Below are 17,358 nucleotides of genomic sequence, written 5' to 3'. Positions count from 1 at the left end.
TGTGCGTCACAATCGTCTGTGCCTCTGCTGTGGCCTCATCAACTGGCAGCTGTTGATATGCTTGGGCCAAGTCCAGCTTGCCAAAAATTTTCGACCCAGCCAGGGTGGCAAGGACATGGCTGACCACTGGCACTGGGTATGCATGGGCCGTGAGGGCCTTGTTTATGGTACATTTGTAGTCTGCGCAGATGCGGACCGAACCATTAGGCTTGACGGGTGTGACAATTGGGGTTTCCCAGGGGGCATTAGGCACCGGCTCCAGCACTCCTTGCTCCACGAGTCGGTCCAATTCCTCGTCTATACGGGGTTTCAGGGCGAACGGGACCCGGCGGGCCTTGAGCCTGACCGGTCGTACTGCGGGGTCAAGCTGTAGAGCAATGGGGGCCCCCGTATACTGTCCCAATTTCCCATCAAAAACCCCTGGAAATTCCTTGCATATGGCGTCCACGTCCACTTGTAAGCTCGTGTGGTTCACCCCGGTGACGGCTAGCCCCAGTGGTCCAAACCATGCCAATCCCAGTAAGCTAATGTAGGGGCCCTTGACCACAAGCAAGTCCAGTCGCCGCGTCCGCCCTCGGTATTGCACCCTGAAGGTCCCCACCCCCATGGTGGGGACCTTACGTTTCTGGAAGTCCCGGAGGGTGAATGGGGCCGGCCTTAGTTTGGGACCCCCAGTAGGACACAGTTTCCTTAAGGTCCTTGCCGAGATTATGGATAGAGTTGAACCCGTGTCAAGCTCCATGCGGCATGGGGCCCCCTCTATCTGTACCTCTACATAAATTTTCTCTACGTTGGGGTGGGGCAACTGGTATACCTGGAAGTCCGTGAGCTCCGTCGAGTTGCCTTGGTGCGTTGGGCCCCGGGACCTGGGGCTCTTGGATTGGTCATCTGATGCCTGGCGTCGGGTGGGCCGAGCCCGACACACCCGGGCGATGTGTCCCAACTTTCTGCACTGCCTGCACTCCGCGTTGCGGAAACGGCAGGTCCTCCTCTCGTGACTTTCTCCACAGCTTGCGCAGTTCCCTCCTTCTCGTCGAGGCAGCTGTGGTATGTGGGCTGCTTGAGTGCGCTGCTGTACTCGGTGCACCTCCTCCCTGTTGGATCCTGAGTCGTTGGTGAGGTCTTCATGGTGGACCCTCGGTTGGGATGGCTGGCTCGGCCGTGCCTCTTGCGTCGACCTCTCGGCAGCTTCCGTTGCCAGGGCCTCCTCCAGAGCGACCTGGAACGTTAGGTTCTTCTTAGCGTAGAGGCGTCGTTGCAGCTTCTCATCCTTCAGGCCACCGACGAGGCGGTCACGAAGCATGTTCTCCAGCTCTGAGAAGTTGCAGAACCGGGCAGCTTGGCGGAGAGAGGTCACAAACCCAGTTATGGTTTCCCCAGGGGCTTGCCGCTTTGCGTAGAAGGCATTTCGACGAGCCACCACTGAGGGCTGTGGCGAAAAGTGCCCCTTCAGCTGTTCCATTATTGTTTTGTATGGAACAGTAGCAACGTCTTCAGGCGCAAGGAGAGCCCGGGCAATTTCAAACGTCTCCTCTCCGCAGACGCTGAAGAATATTGCCCTCTTCTTGGCGTCTTCTTCATCGGTGACCCCTTTGGCTTCTAGGAGGAAGGTGAAACGGGAGGCGTACGCTTCCCAGTCTCCAGATGCTGGGTTGAACGGCGAGAAGCTGCTGTCGGTTGCCATTCTGAGTTCCTTGTGTCCCGGAGCTGAAGCCTGGATACACGGTGCGAGGCAGCGGTGCGGCAGGTGGCGGTGCTGCGGTGCTGTGTGTGGCAGTCAGCTCAGCGGGATCCCACCTTCGTCGCCAGTGAAATATACTCAGAGTCGCAAAGTGATTTCATGCTCTTTATTCAGCTCATAGTGGTGAGGAGGAATGAATCCATGTCCCCTCAGAGTATCTGCTTTATATACATTATTTACACAATGGGCTGCACATGATTGGCTAATTCCGGAATTCTACTGTAAGCCAATCAGGTTGTGGATTCACTTCTATCTGGAGCATGATTGGGTGGTTCCTGCCAACCAAACATACTGCTGCATTGTTCTAGGACCAATCAGACTGCTGCATTCTGAATCCTATTGTTCTAGGACCAATCAGACTGCTGCCTTTTGGATCCTATTGTTCTAGGACCAATCAGACTGCTGCAGTTTGGATCCTATTCAACTCAGTACATAACACTATGGTTCTAGGACCAATCAGACTGCTGCATTTTGGATCCTATTCAACTCAGTACACAACACCAGCCATACACCCAATACAATACTGTCTTCCACAGCCACTCAGAGGGCCTGGTAGTCAGACACTCCACTTTTGTATATATGTTCCTGATCCCGCTCATGAAATTGGTGGGGAATATAGGTGGATTGTGGGGTGAGAAGATCTCTCATGTAGATAAACATGGTAGAGACAGTTTGAACACTGTAGAGAGAGTGATGATGGAGGAGGGAGGAGAGCCCAAAACTTGTGTCACGTTATCACACTGAATGCGTGACCAGTTCCTGAAATACATTTGGAGGGTCTACACCACCACAGGTGCTGCTGTGTGGTTAGCTTGTCAGTGATTGCCCCTTTGCTCCTGAGGTGGCTCCCTCCCAGATGTTGGTGAGTTACAACTTCCATCCGCTCCCAGCCCAGCCAGCATGGCCAACGGTCAGGGATTATGAGTGCTGGCATCCAGGAACATCTGGAGGGGACCACATTGGCTACACCTTACTCTGTAGTGACAGCGTTGGCAGAGAAGGGTCTCCTTTCTGTTGGATGTTCCAAGGATGGAGTATCAGTATGGCACATACATCACCTTGGAGACTCGTCCCCAGAAACCTGCAGTAAGGGATAATTGCCCGACTCTTGCTGTTGTGCTTTGTCAGGGATCCTTTGAAGCAGAAGTTATGATTAACGAGCAAGGCGCGATACACAGAACACAGCGGCAGCTGCCAGGTATTCAGCATCCCAGAGTGCTTTTCATCTCCCCCCTCAACAACTGAATGTTTTCAAGTGGGTCTGTGGCAAGTCAGAGCACCCTGTGGATAATTTGCTCTTCTCTCAAATGAAGTAGGGCAAGGAGTGTGAAATGCTTTAAAACAGATCCCGTTTAATCAGTTGTGCGGATTCATGTCAGAAAGGAAGGGCACAAACTGAAAATAGAGCTAGCAGCACTGCAGGCAGAAAGTTCCCCTTTCCCAGCCATTCACAGATTCTTTCCTTCAGCTGATTTCATTTTAGATGCTAAGAAAATGATTCATACTGCGAGGTCTTGTAGCCGTCAGAAGGAGAAAGCATGTGGGAGAGGAGTCATTTGCTGCATGCATCTTGTACAGCACTTGCTAGTTAAAAATATTAAGTTGAATCGTCCAAGTATTGCTCTTGCCTGGAAAGTAGAAACCTGCAGTCAAATATTCTGGGATGCTCAGTCAGTAGAGTATGAGACTTAATCTCAGCATCAGGGGTTTGAGCCCCACATTGGGCAAAAGATTCCTGCTTTGCAGGGGGTTGGACTAGATGACCCTCGTGGTCCCTTCAAACTCTACAATTCTATGAAATGATCGGTTGTTTAGTTCAAATCTACCGTATATGATGTCCCGTACCAAAACCCATTATAACTTTGCTCTTATTGCCCCCTGAGCATTATCAGATCAAACACCCCTCCGTATAAGGATTTTATCAGATTTAAAACCTTTGAGGTTTTAACCCTAACCAAACTGAGAAGGGGACGCGGGTGGTGCTGTGGGTAAAAGCCTCAGCGCCTAGGGCTTGCCGATCGAAAGGTCGGCGGTTCGAATCCCCACGGCGGGGTGCGCTCCCGTCGTTCGGTCCCAGCGCCTGCCAACCTAGCAGTTCGAAAGCACCCCTGGGTGCAAGTAGATAAATAGGGACCGCTTACTAGTGGGAAGGTAAACGGCGTTTCCGTGTGCGGCTCTGGCTCGCCACATGCAGCTTGTCACGCTGGCCACGTGACCCGGAAGTGTCTTCGGACAGCGCTGGCCCCCGGCCTCTTGAGTGAGATGGGCGCACAACCCTAGAGTCTGTCAAGACTGGCCCGTACGGGCAAGGGTACCTTTACCTTTACCTTAAACTGAGAAGTAACCAAAACAACAACAACAACAAAATTCCTTCCAGTAGCCCCTTAGAGACCAACTAAGTTTGTTATTGGTATGAGCTTTCGTGTGCATGCACACTTCTTCAGACGAAAGCTCATACCAATAACAAACTTAGTTGGTCTCTAAGGTGCTACTGGAAGGATTTTATTTTTTTTAATTGTTTCGACTACGGCAGACCAACACGGCTACCTGCCTGTAATGAGAAGTAACCCTTTTGGCAGACAGGTTTGTTCCCCGAATGATTGGGATGTTTGTGAACATACAATGCCATCATACCAGCACAGTCAATCTACATCAGAAGCTTTACTCCTAAAGTACAAGGTGATGAAATAGAGAAGCAAATTACTTGGATTTTTAAAAATATATGCTTAGTGCCACAGTTTTTGTCATAGAATGGGTATCAGGGCTGGCCCAAGATATGTTGGCAGCTGAGGCAAACCACAAAATGCTCCCACCCATGTCTGGAAAGAAGAAGTGTATCTGTGTATCTGAAGAAGTGTACATGCACACGAAAGCTCATACCAAGAACTAACTTAGTTGGTCTTTAAGGTGCTACTGGAAGGATTTTTTTTTGTTTTGGAAAGAAGGGCTGAGTGATGATTTACCTCAGAAACGGGGTGGGGGGAATCCAATCAACCTTACCTGGTGGTTGAAGTGGGAATTAAAGGCTGCTGGGGAGGGGCCTGCTCTGTGTCACGCTGGGGTGGTGCAGACCCCAGGAGACCCCAGAAGGCAGCCCCTGCTATTTTCTTCCCAGCAGTGGGAGACCAGCAGCACCTCCTGTTCACCAAGAGGCTGCTGAAGAGGTGGCATGGGGGGAAGGGGGCTCCTGAGGAGGCTGCAGATCTAGCCTCCAAGAAGGATGCCACAGTCATTGTGGCAACTGTGGAGGCGGAGGCGGCAGCAGCAGGCGGCAATGCATTTCCTGGAGGTTGGATCTGTTGTCCTTGTGGATCCTGCCGCCTGAGGTGGTCACCTCACCTTGCCTCATGGGTGGGCCACTCATGCCTGGTATGAGACTGACTGTGGGCCTGCCCAGCTGTCTTGAGACAAGACCAGCCTGCAACACCTCAAGTTACTGCTACCACCTCTTTATTAATTTGCTCCCCTGGTGAGAAATGTTAATCTGATAATCTCAAAGAGATATAGTTATTGTTGTGTGCATCCCAGTCTCCAAGGGACCAGATACTCCAGAGGTTCCAGCACTTTCCCAGGGCTTGGTTTCCTTGCATGTGCCTCTCATGGCTGCTTCTAATCTTTCAAAAAAGGTTATGAAGAGACTGTTAAGCATACCTGCCACGCCTGGCTCTTACCTCCATCCTTGGGGAAACTTCACCAGCTACTTCTCTGTGTGTTTGGGCCACTATTAAAGGTTCATGAGGTGAGGGGAGAAGGTGCAACCATATAATGTGGGCCAAGACCATGGAAATACTGCTTCAATTCTTCTTTTAAGTTAATATGCTTATTTCCCCAGAAGACACAAAATTTAAACGTCAGCCAATGAACATAGCAGGAGCCTTTGTTGCTTTGTGAGTCAAGATGATTGCAGTTTGGAAACTTTTTTTTACACAGAACACCACTTTTGATCTTAGTGCTCTTTATGCAGAACATAAGCTCATTATCAAATTATATTCTAGTAACATTTAAGGTTATGTTTTACAATGAATATTTGCGGTATTAAGAGTAATCTTTACCAATGAATAGTTTCTACATTGGTGCAGGAGTGTACAATGCTGTTTTAAATAGCTTAAACTTTATGTGGGATTGAAAGGGGGGGGGATTTCAACTCATATCTGAATATTTGCCACCCACCACTGAACCACCTACTGATTCAAGTATGCAAATCTGCTAACTGTGCTACCAGCTGCACTAGAAGAACTCCAGCCCAGGAAACACTGCACACTGTGAAAATAAAAGATAATATGGAACTGCTTGAATATTGGCATGTGAGAGGTCAAGGACAGAGAAGGGCCTCCATGCGGCAATTCTGCTTGTTTACAGAAGTTCATGTACTGCTTCACTCAGAATCAATAATCCTGCAGCTGGTCTGTCTGCAGATGCAAAATGCCCTCTACCCTGGAAGGAAGCCACCTGTCAATCCTAAAGCATTTGACCTGCAGTGCTGTCCTCCAGCCAAGCCAGAGGGTTGCTTTTTCAATCTCTTTGAGCTGTGCGCCGTGTATCTAGAAATATGCTTGCACTGATGATGGGACTTCTAATTGTTTTATTTTTATTACTAATCATCCTTCTCATTTTCTGTTTATGAGCAAAAATTATTTACATTGCCTGTAGGTTAGCTCACCAGCAAGGAATTTACCAGACCAGAGTCTCCCTGCACCCCACCTCTTGGAGGAGGGGGAGTCTTGCAAGTTTATTAAGGGCATGAAGAAATTATACTTGAGCACTAAAACAAGATGTCCTACAAGACAGGGCGGGGGGCGGGGGCTCTCTGCAGGTTTTGCAAAACACTAATAATAGTCAAGCCCTGACCCCCCCACACCCCAATTGCTCGTGTGGGGCAAGCAGTGGCTTGGGAAAGGATTTGTCTCAGGATGATGGCAGGAGGGGAACAGGTTAACCACTCTTCCTCCAGAAATACAACCCAAATCCAAATGGAGCCTTTGCACCTGCTATTACTTTTTAAACTTGTTATACCTTATTCTCGTATCTCCACATCGTGTCTGGTTTGGCAAGAACATAGGAAGTGCCTTGCTCAGTTAGGCCCAGGCCAAGCTCTTGGTGCAACTGCTTATTTTCTGACTTATTCTTAGACTTGCAACCTAAGGTTTTATGTCACTAATTTCTCAGACTACCCATCCAAATGATGTGATCCAATGATGTGAAAAAGCTTTCCTTCCTCGCAATAACAAAATATTTCTGCTTCTGATCTTAACCTTGTTTTTTCCCTCCTGCCTCGCCCACCATGCGCACACTAATTTCAGGAAAGGCCGGCTGGGTCTCCCATGTGGAGAGTGTCAGTCCGGCCCTGCAGAGCAGTGATGTTGCTTGGCTTCCTACATGCATTCCCACTTAAACACGTGCCAAAAATAGCACTGAAAAGTGGTGGGGCGGAATGGGAAAATCCCCACTTATGCGTGTCCTGTAACAGAACCTCAGTGTAAGTGGCTTCCACAGGGGAGCTGCAGAAAAATGTGGATGGTCAATGTTATATACGGAAGTTTTCACCCTGGGCCAGCATGGGGAGACTGTAGATAGGTTTCACTCAGGTCCACATATGCAAATAAGGGATTGGAAGTGACATTCAGTGATTGGATAGTTACAGAAAGTGTTACAGTTGTGTTGTTGTGGAGCTTTATATAAGCAGGCTGGCTGAACCCTTCAGTTCAGTTCTGTTCTGGCCTGTGAATAAACAAGAGCTGTTTGAAGAATTGCTGTGTCGTCTGATATGTTCACCCACAACATAACAGTCAAAAGAGCCGTGGACTCAAAAATGTTGAAAACCACTGATTTAGGCAACAGGATAAAGGGATAGGACTCCAATACTGGAAAAAGCAGTTTTCAGAAACCAGTGGGAGAACATTTCAACCCACCACTATGCAACTGTCCTTAAAGTGACAGTTCTTAGAAAAAAGGAACGTCAAACAGCTCCCGTCACATGTTATTCGTGTGAATGGGCAATTCAGGTAGAAATTGCCTGACATTAGTGTGGATGCTTGAGGTGCAATAGTCTCCTTCTGTGGACTTCCTTGGTTGTTCTAGGTTCCAGGACTTGGGTAAAAATACACACAGACTTCCCCAATTAAGATGTTCACCCTAGTGTGTGAATAGCAGCATCAGGGCCAGCTGCACATCACTGGGGACAGGGATGCAGCCCTATGTACCTGTTAATGCCTTCACTTGAATAATGTATAACGAGGGCTAAGAAGTTCAGTCCTACTACCAGAGGCCTAAATGTAGATAATGGGGTCTCCTCCCACTTACCAATGTTAAAATGTCTGTGTTATCATAAAGAACTAAGGTTGCCATGTTTTGAAGAGCAAAAAAGAAGACACATTTGCCGACTTCTACTTTTAACTATGGATCTCTATGGCAACTGTCATCATGAAAAAGAAGACTTGTCCTGGAAAAAGAGGACATATGGCAACCATTTGCGTAAGAAAATAGTAACTCTTCATATAGCTTATGAAGTGGACTCTAATCCACAAAAGCTTTTACCATAATAAATCTGTTTGTCTTTAAGATATGACAAGACCTAGACATGTCTTTAAGTTACACTATAAATAAAGTCCAGCCAAAGACGCACAAGGTTTGAATAAGGGTCACTTACAGTCTTAGGTTTGGGCAAACTCAGTCTGACTGAGAGCACAAGAGAACATCAGTGTTGAGAACACTGCACTTTCGACTGTGGAAAGGATAGTGCCAGTCTGGTCACTGCATATATCAGAAGTATGCAATTAAGAAAACTCATTTTCTGTTTCTGTGGATCAAAGGACATACAAGCCCCCAAAATACATCCTATGTAGCTGTAGCACTTATTGGTACAGTATATGCTATCATATGCCCTTGTAGGAAATCATGCCTTGGTCAAATTACAAGAGCTTTTGAGAAATGTACAAAGGAAAACATAATAATATAATATAATTGTCAGGGGCTCAGGGGCAGAGCCACAGGGGAAAGAGGAGTTGGAGAGCGAAGGGGAAGGATCTGAGGGGAGCTTAGGAGGGTATGACAGTGACCCGGGAGATTCCATGAGTCTCTCCAGCGAATCAGAAGATTCCCAGAAAGAGGCGCCCAGGGTCAGAGCAAGGGGGGCCAGCGGTAAGTCCCCAAGCGGCAGCTGGAGATCAGGGCCAGCTTCCCCGCCAGAGCGTAGCGGGGGGGAAGAAGCCCACAGATCAGAACCGGCGTCTTCTCCAGCAGGGAGAGAGAGTGAGTCAGAACTGACCACGCCTCCGTTGGAGAGTGGAGGGGCGGAGCGGAGGTCAGTTCCAGCCAGCCCCTCCGAAGGAGGAAGCAGTGAAAGGAGCAGTGTAGCCGTTAGGAGGAAAGTGGCCGGCTGGGCGCGCGCGCCAAGTTCAAATGTGCAGGCGCGCGGGTCAGCAGAAAATCCGGATTGGGAGCCAGGTCCCAAAGCCTGCCGGAGACAGGGGGAGGAGTCAGAGGAATCCGCCTCTGAAGAGTCCAGGAAGGATGGGACCCCAGGGGGCAGGAGGACCCAGAGGAGAAAAGAGCAGAGGAAGAGGTGGAGCAAAGCTCGGGTGTTAAACTGGTGTAGGGGAGGGGAAGAGTCAGACGGAGCTTCGACGGTCTAGAGTTACAGACGTAGGGCTGCGCGCCGCGGATGTAAAACCAACAATGAACTTCAATAAAGACTTTAGAGATGAAAAGAGACACTGGCGTTGGTCCTTTGTGAGCTGGGACCTGAGGCACCCCTGACTATAATATAATATAATATAATATAATATAATATAATATAATAATAAGCTGGACCCTCTCAGGGAATGTTTTTGGACCATAATAATATCATTAATTTCTTCTTTGGTAATAGACAAGCTGAACAAACACAACACTGAGCTGTTATTAAAGAAGGAAGTGTGTTGTAGTTTGAGTTTGCACAATTATAACACCCACAGATTTTACTGAACAACATGATTTTATTTCCCTACTTTAGGAGACTGCTTTTCTTCATCTTTTCTACAATAATTTTGTTTGTCAATTTTGGCATTTCAGACAAGTATAATGCTTGTGGCAAACGCCTGCACTGGGCTACCTCAACCTTCCTCAACCTGGTGTCCTCCAGATGCTTTGGACTACAGCGTTATCACTCCTAGAAAGCATGGCCAATTATCGGTAATTATGGGGCTGCAGTCCAAAATATCAGGAGGGCACCAGGTTGGAAAAGTTTGGGCTACATTGTCTGTTTATTTCTGAAATCTCTTCATTTTTAATTTTTGGCAGCTAGTATCCTCCCATTTTTCCTTCTCCACATAGCCCTGGCTGTTAAGGACTGGTCACTGTTGGTTAGAGAAGGGAGTCTAGTGAGGTGGAATGAGTATGGCCTGGTGGAGAAAAAGGGTCAAGCACTTCCCTTGAAGACACTGCGGGAAGTGGAAAAATATTGAAAACTCCAGGTCATACTCAGACTGGGCAACCCTGTCTGAAAGTTGCTAGTTATTTCTTTAGCAACTTTTCTTTAGGCAGCGCCATTCCAACAAAAGTCCTCGCTCTGAGCACCCCAGAACATTCATTTAGTATGTAGTCATAGCAACACTTGAGGTGATTATTATATTTTTGAACAATGTCAGGTAACAATCAGGTAATTGTAAAATGACAAAGGAGTGATAATGTATCTCTGGCTCAGATAATCATCTATTGGAAGTGAAAGACAAGGGCTGATCTAAATGCCACTGATGGTGGGTGAGATTTTGGGGGTGATTGCCGCCACCCAGAGCAGACCTCAGTAAAGATGTGGAAGGAATGAACAGATTGGGGCAGAGCTCAAACACAAAAGAATATTTCCTGTATGTGGATCTCTATCAATTATTCTGCACAGTGGTACCTCGGGTTAAGTACTTAATTCATTCCAGAGGTCCGTTCTTAACCTGAAACTGTTCTTAACCTGAAGCACTATTTCTGGGTTAGCGGAGTCTGTAACCTGAAGCATATGTAGCCTGAAGCGTACGTAACCTGAGGTACCACTGTATAGGCTCTAGTATAGAAATTAGGTTTAGTAAAACACTTCCCACTAAAAAGTCCAAAAGCGATTCACAACGTAGTAAAAAAAAAAAAAAAGTACAGTGATAAAATTTGCATAGTCATATTAAAAACAGATTTAACAATACCATGTTCTAGTTATAGGAAGCAGAGCCTGGTGAGATGGAGGAACCACAAAAGGGTGGCACCTGGTGGGACAGCAAGGTTTTGCTATGGTTGGTGGAGCCTAATGAACATGGGTGTTGAAATGTAGGTGGGTTCACGCATGACCCAAGGCCAAGGTTCAGCTGTGTGTGGCCAATGGGCTTGCTGCAGCAAGTAGTCATAGGGGGCCATGAAGATGAACTACCAGAGCATGCGGGGGGGACAAGATCTGTAGGGTCTGGTGCAAAGAGGCCCAGCAGTGGCTTGTGATCTGTGAATATTGTGAAGTGGTGGCCATAGAGGTCATCATGAATGAAATATACTCGGAGTCAAGTGTGAATTTCATGCTCTTTATTCAGCTCGTGGTAGCAATGAATGAAACTTTCCCCAAAACGTCTAGCTATATATACATTATTTACACAATGGGCCCCTTGTGATTGGCTAATTCCAGGCTGCTCCTGTAGGCCAATCAGGTTGCAGATTCACTTCCTCAGGAGCCTGATTGGCTGCTCCTGCAGGCCAATCAGGTCGCTGATTCACTTCCACCTGGAGCTGGATTGGGTGGCTCCTGTGAACCAATCAGACTGCTGCATTCTGGATCCTATTGTTCTAGGATTCAGCTCAGTACATAGCAGTGAAACTTCTTTACTCCAGCCACAACCACCACAACCTCCTTGTCAATTTGGGCACAGTTCCACTCAGCTGCCAACAAGGTCCACAAGCAATAGGCAACCAAAGCCTCCTGGCCGGCCAGCGAGCAGTTGCTGAGCACAGCGCTGAAGCCATATGGGGAAGCATCACAGGTGAGTACCACAAGCAGGGACTCACTGAAGTGGGCAAGCACACTGTCTGAGGAAAGGAGGCCCTTTGCAGCAGAGAAGGTGTCGCCGTGCATGTGGCCCCAGACCCAAGGGGACTTCTTGTCCATGAGCTGGTGCAGGGGCTCCACAACAGTTTGTGCGGCAGGATGGAATGATAAAAGTTCAAGGGTCCCCAAAATGCCTGCAGCTCCTGCTTAGAATGTGATGGTGGAGCGTTCTAGATGCTGGCTACCTTGGATGGAGATGGGCGGATGCCGTCAGCATCAGTGAGGAAGCCCAGAAACTCGGCCTTGAGGACACCCATCTGGCACTGATGCCAAACCAGAGGTGCTTGACTCAGAAGCCCCGCCCCCCTCATGGGTCACAATTGTTTGAAATGATGGACATATGTTTGCAACAGGAGCGGGAAACCTGATTTTTAAAAAAGAAATTGTATTAAATTAAAGTAATTTGGTTTGATTTGTAATAATTTGGAAAACTAATAAAAATAATTTGGAAAAAATAAATAAATTCTCAGCATACACTTTTCAGATTCCTGTGCAATATCTGGTGGATATTTTTTTAAATCTGGTTTGCTTCTGCAGTTTACTGGTTTTATGCAAATCTGAGGAATCTTCTCTCTCTCTCTCTCTCTTCTGTTCAGGAGCATGCCAGGAAGAAAATATACATGCACTGAGGGAAGCAGGGAGGAAGGAGTGGGCATGGAAAGAGGAATAGAAGAAAGTGACTGTTGATCCATCCACCCCAAAACACTGGACTAATTTGGAGTCCATTTCTACCCAATTTAGTGGATTAGCCCCAAATCAGGTAAACCCAAATTTACAGGGGAGGGGGAACGTAGATACTAGTGGGTTTTTTGGTGTAGCATCATGTGGACTACAAAAATTAAATGGGAACACAATCATCTTGAAACCCACAGTAAACTCTGGTGTGGATAAGCCCTACATAAAAAACTTGGTTCCAGATTGTTTCTTCTTATTTAAAACACCTCACCATCTTTTAACATAATAACTGACATCCTAAAGGAAAGATGAGTAATGCTCCAATCTTATTGTTCAGAACATTGCTTTGGTAGGTGGCCCTATAATTAGCATCCACCAGATGCATCGCAGGAGCATTTTACAAAGGTTTGAGCTAGTGCTGCTGTATAAGTGCCAGAGTGGAAAGTATTTAGAATCCCCTGACATAAAGTGATACAGACAAGGAAGGGATAGTATTATCTGGAGGCAGATAGTATAACTCTAGTCCACCAAGAAATTTAAGAGGCATTTAAGTAAAGTTTTGGAGTGGGGATGGGGATGTCCCACTGTTTCATTTTTAAGAAAAGAACATTTTACAAAGAGGTTGAGTGGTAGATGTTCCACACTTGAATATTATCTCTCTTCTTGGGTTTTCGTTTACCATCCCTCAGACATGGCTGAGCACTTTTGGGTTTCAGATTTGGACACAGAGGCTTCTGAGGAATTCTGAAGTTGCCCATCTCAGCCCTGTGGCACTATGGTTGTACTATGACACCAACATTGACAGTGCAGCGTCTTAACACGCTTTCATTTGCCTTCAGCCATAAAATGGGGCAGGTGCCCACGTGCCTCTTTTGATGTTTCCGAGTACCAGTTCTCTAGCAATGCTTGTTTCCAGAGGGTAGGGTTGATTCAAAGGCTGCAGGAAAGTTGTTGCCACCACTGATTTGGGCCACTTGCTCTCCAAAGAGATGAAAGAAAACTAATTTTGTAAACAAGTTTCCAGCTTAAGGTCTGTTTTAATTTAATACCGTATATTTTTCCTGTAAAGGTTTACTGTCTGTGCTGTGTTCATGTGTGCACTAAGCCTATTGCTCCTAAGAGTGACTGGTTTCACTATTCTAGAAAACAAATTCACACTTGTAAACATGCAGTTTAAAAATTTGCATGGTGCAGCACAACAGCCAGCTTCCCAAAAGCTCAGTGCAGAATTTATTTCCCATTGCCACATTTCTTTGGGAATAAATGACTTTCCATATGCTGAGGAACAAGAGTCTGTAGAGTGTTAACAAACAGACTGTGAAAGAGCATCCTTTTTGGCAGACTTCTTCTTAATTGGTGCTTGATTAAACAATGTGCAGAAATGTGCTGAGGCACTAACTTTCCCTGTGAAGTTCAATACACTGTCTGCTCAGGCATTATGAACACGGGGAATATTGGATTTGCAGTCAGGAAGGGCTCCACAGATCCAGACACTTCTGCTGTAGCAGCCCTCGCAAATCTGCCAGCCCTTGCAAGCGGCAAAAGCTGAGTGGTGGAATTCTTACACCCCACTCAACACCCCCAGGACAGCAGATTCTAATGCGGGAGGAGCCCTCCAGCCAGCAGAGTTATTTGTGATAAGCAAGCCGCCAGGCTATTTATTAATAGATATTATGCCTTACATAAAGTCTATGAAGCAACAATAGAGCAGCTCTTTTAGGAAAGGATCGATGTGGGGTTCATACACCCAGCTAAACCTTAAACTGTTGAAGGTAGTTTGGCATATTCACATCCACTCATTTGCAGTAAATGTAGACGCTAGTATCTTAAAGTGACTTTCCTGTTATTCTTCTGGAGCATTCATAACTTTCAAGAAGAAAGCTGTGCTCTTAAACTAACCTTTGTCAGTCCTACATTCATTCCAGATCCCTTTGTGCAGGGCCGTATTAAAAGTTTGGGGGCCTTTTTGCCACTTTCTGCTTTGAGAGCCCCCTCCCTTTTTGTCCATTTAAACTTGGCTACCTCACTGTTCAGAGTCATACACCCATTCAGATGCACAAAGAAAGCCAGTGTGGTGTAGTGGTTAAGAGTTGTAGTCTCGTAATCTGGGGAACCGGGTTCGCGTCTCCGCTCCTCCACTTGCAGCTGCTGGGTGACCTTGGGCCAGTCACACTTCCTTGAAGTCTCTCAGCCCCACTCACCTCACAGAGTGTTTGTTGTGGGGGAGGAAGGGAAAGGAGAATGTGAGCCGCTTTGAGACTCCTGAAGGGGAATGAAAGGCGGGATATCAAATCCAAATCCATTTACAATCTTCCTGCTTGGGCCACTTCACACACTAAGCAGAGACACATATTTGCCACTGAGCAATCAACACACTGTACAGGCAGGTGCAGCAAATCCAAGTAGAAGGGGCAGGTGAGGAAAAGGATAGCACTCTTGTGCTTTTGATAGGAATGTAGAAGAGGGTATTCCAACAGGTGTACCTGACATGCTGAACTTCCCCTCTTCTACACACCTATTAAAGGTACAAAAGTCTTGGCCGCTTTCCCACCATTCTAATCACACTTTCCTTCTGAGCACCTTTGTATAATATATTTGTTTGTAAACACATTTTTTTATTTCTAGATGCATCTTTAAAAATCTTAGGTGTGCACACCTAATGTGTGAAGCAGGCAACACTCTTTTTTTGGGCCCAAATAAATTATACTTATACTTTGAAATGTCACATACAATGTATTGAATGTTTTAACCAATCCTAAGCATGCTTACTCAAAAGTAAGTCAACAGGGCGTGTCTCCATGTTACTGTGCTTATGACTGCAGCACGTCTAATGTGGACTTGGGCAGGTAGTGGGGAAAAGATACTCCTGGCCACCAAAATGACCCAGGCCTCCAGTGACGGTGTGGCACCCAGCAGCAAGCTCCCCTTGTCTCTATATCTGTCCATCAGAGGTTTCAATTTTCCCCAGTGACTTGGTCACTTTGGGATTTGTTTGTAATACAGACTGATAATACTTTGTTTTTCCTTCCTACTTTCATTAATAAAGTCCAATTCGGCGGCAGCAGGACAATCCGGCCTGCAATAAGCTGCTTCACAGTGGAGGCCTGGCACCCACCTGCAAAGCTGCTCGCCCGAGAAGGGCAAATGGAGGCTACAACGTCCCCTCCAACCAAGACTAGGCTTACCCAATGCCTATCCGCCAATCAAGGCGTTATTGAGTAAAGAAAATTCAGTTATTTTCTGTTTGTTTTTCCTGGCACTATCAAAGCTCACATATGGCAACCTTTGCTTGCATACACATAACTGCGCAATTACGGCTCCCATACAGAGCATTCTTCTTCCCTACCATCTTTCAAAAGAGAGCCCCTGATTTATGTCTTGTGCAGTTTTGAAAGGCAACTCATGCACTCCACCTGAGATGCTTGCAAAGAAGCTTTCTGGAGTGGCAAAGGCTGCTCCTTACGACTACACATTTTGTTGCTTGCCAGGGATACCCGAAGCCTTCTTAATGCCAGGCTGGTAGTATTTGCTGAGGTGGTTTTCACCATCCCTGAAACTGCTTTTTCCATACTGGCGAGAGGGGGCATGAATTAGACCTACTTTTAAGCATTAATATCTCCTGTTAGTTCATGTGCTTCATTGTGCAGTAGTAAATTGCACACAATTCTGTTTTAGCTTCAGCGTTTTTTAAGAATTAAAATACAATAAATCAAAATAGGAATCCCTGGTTTCAAATTCTGCTTATATAGGGTTATATAGGGTTGCTGTTATGGCGTGTGGGATTTACTTCTAAGTTAGCATGCAAAAGTTTATATGGCAATGTCTGGGAGCTTCCTGAAAAGTAACTTATGATGTTCTCCTGTTGATGTTGGCATCCGTCTGTCTCAAGCGACAATGGAGGGTGCCTCCAAAGGTGAAGTCAAGGCTCAGCCGGCCCTGGAGGCGGGGACTCCTGTGCAGGCTGGGACTCCTCAGGTTCAGATTCTGAATCAGATTCCCAGGCCATCACAGTTGCATTCCCACCACCGAGGCAACAAGACCCTGCTCTCGGCCTTGCATGGTCCAAAGGAAAGCAGAGTAATACATTTAGCACCAGTTTGACTACAGGAGTTGCTGGAAGGAAGTGTACAAGACACCAACCGTCCAACCGTCTTAGGGAATCCACTCTGGATTTGTATAGGGTTTACTCCTTTGTTTTTTTTCTTCCCAAGATGTCTCACAAGGGTGCAGACAGTGCTTTTTCTCAGGGGGTACTCGAGGGGGTGCAGTACCAGCACCTCTTTTTTGTTATTAGAAAGTGTGGAACTTACTGTAACTGTGGTGGAATCAACATGTGGACTGGTGGCTTTCCTTTGGGAGTTCTGGCTTCACAATCCATTTCTAATGTGGACTTGGACAAGTAGCATTCTCAGCTCCAGGACCCTGTTTGTAAAGCAGGGTAGGTATGATATGTGGAAACTGCCTTGTGAGAGAATATGCCTTGTAGGGCAAGGCAAAAAATAAATAATAGGATTATTGTGGGAACAAGAAGTAGCTGTGGAATGATTGTGTGATCTGGGCAAGATGACCACTGTACTGCAGCATGGTTTGCTGCACCCCAAGTGGGGCAAGCCCACCTGTGCATGCTACATTCTTATTACACTGAGCCAGCAGTCACCACACCCACATATTACACAATGGAAACAACCGCTATTGACAATTTCTGTGCAAATCATCGCAACTGGACAGCATTTCCACCCATCGTGCAAACCACAGTGTAAGCATCAAATCTAAAGCCCAGTAAACTGTGTTACTAGCAGCCATCCCATAGCCACTAAAAGTTCCAGGCAGAAGAGATAGCAAGCTTCCCTTGAAGGCGCGGTTGTTAGGAATGTAACTGGCAGGCTCAAATTAAAAT

The 17,358-nt window shown here is 46.7% G+C and overlaps 1 long non-coding RNA gene across 1 annotated transcript in view; it reads left to right on the top strand.

The window, feature by feature from the left end:
* Positions 1-17,358, top strand: part of LOC114601185 (uncharacterized) — a 34,154-nt gene that overhangs the window by 8,954 nt on the left and 7,842 nt on the right. The window contains exon 2 of the long non-coding RNA XR_013394074.1: positions 12,383-12,546. This is a non-coding gene — a long non-coding RNA (uncharacterized LOC114601185). The remainder of the gene's footprint in view (positions 1-12,382; positions 12,547-17,358) is intronic.

The sequence above is a fragment of the Podarcis muralis genome, chromosome 8 (genome assembly GCF_964188315.1).
Source record: "Podarcis muralis chromosome 8, rPodMur119.hap1.1, whole genome shotgun sequence".
NCBI lineage: Eukaryota > Metazoa > Chordata > Lepidosauria > Squamata > Lacertidae > Podarcis > Podarcis muralis.
The sequence above is the reverse complement of the archived record's forward strand: the minus strand, read 5'-3'. Positions and strand labels throughout refer to the sequence as shown.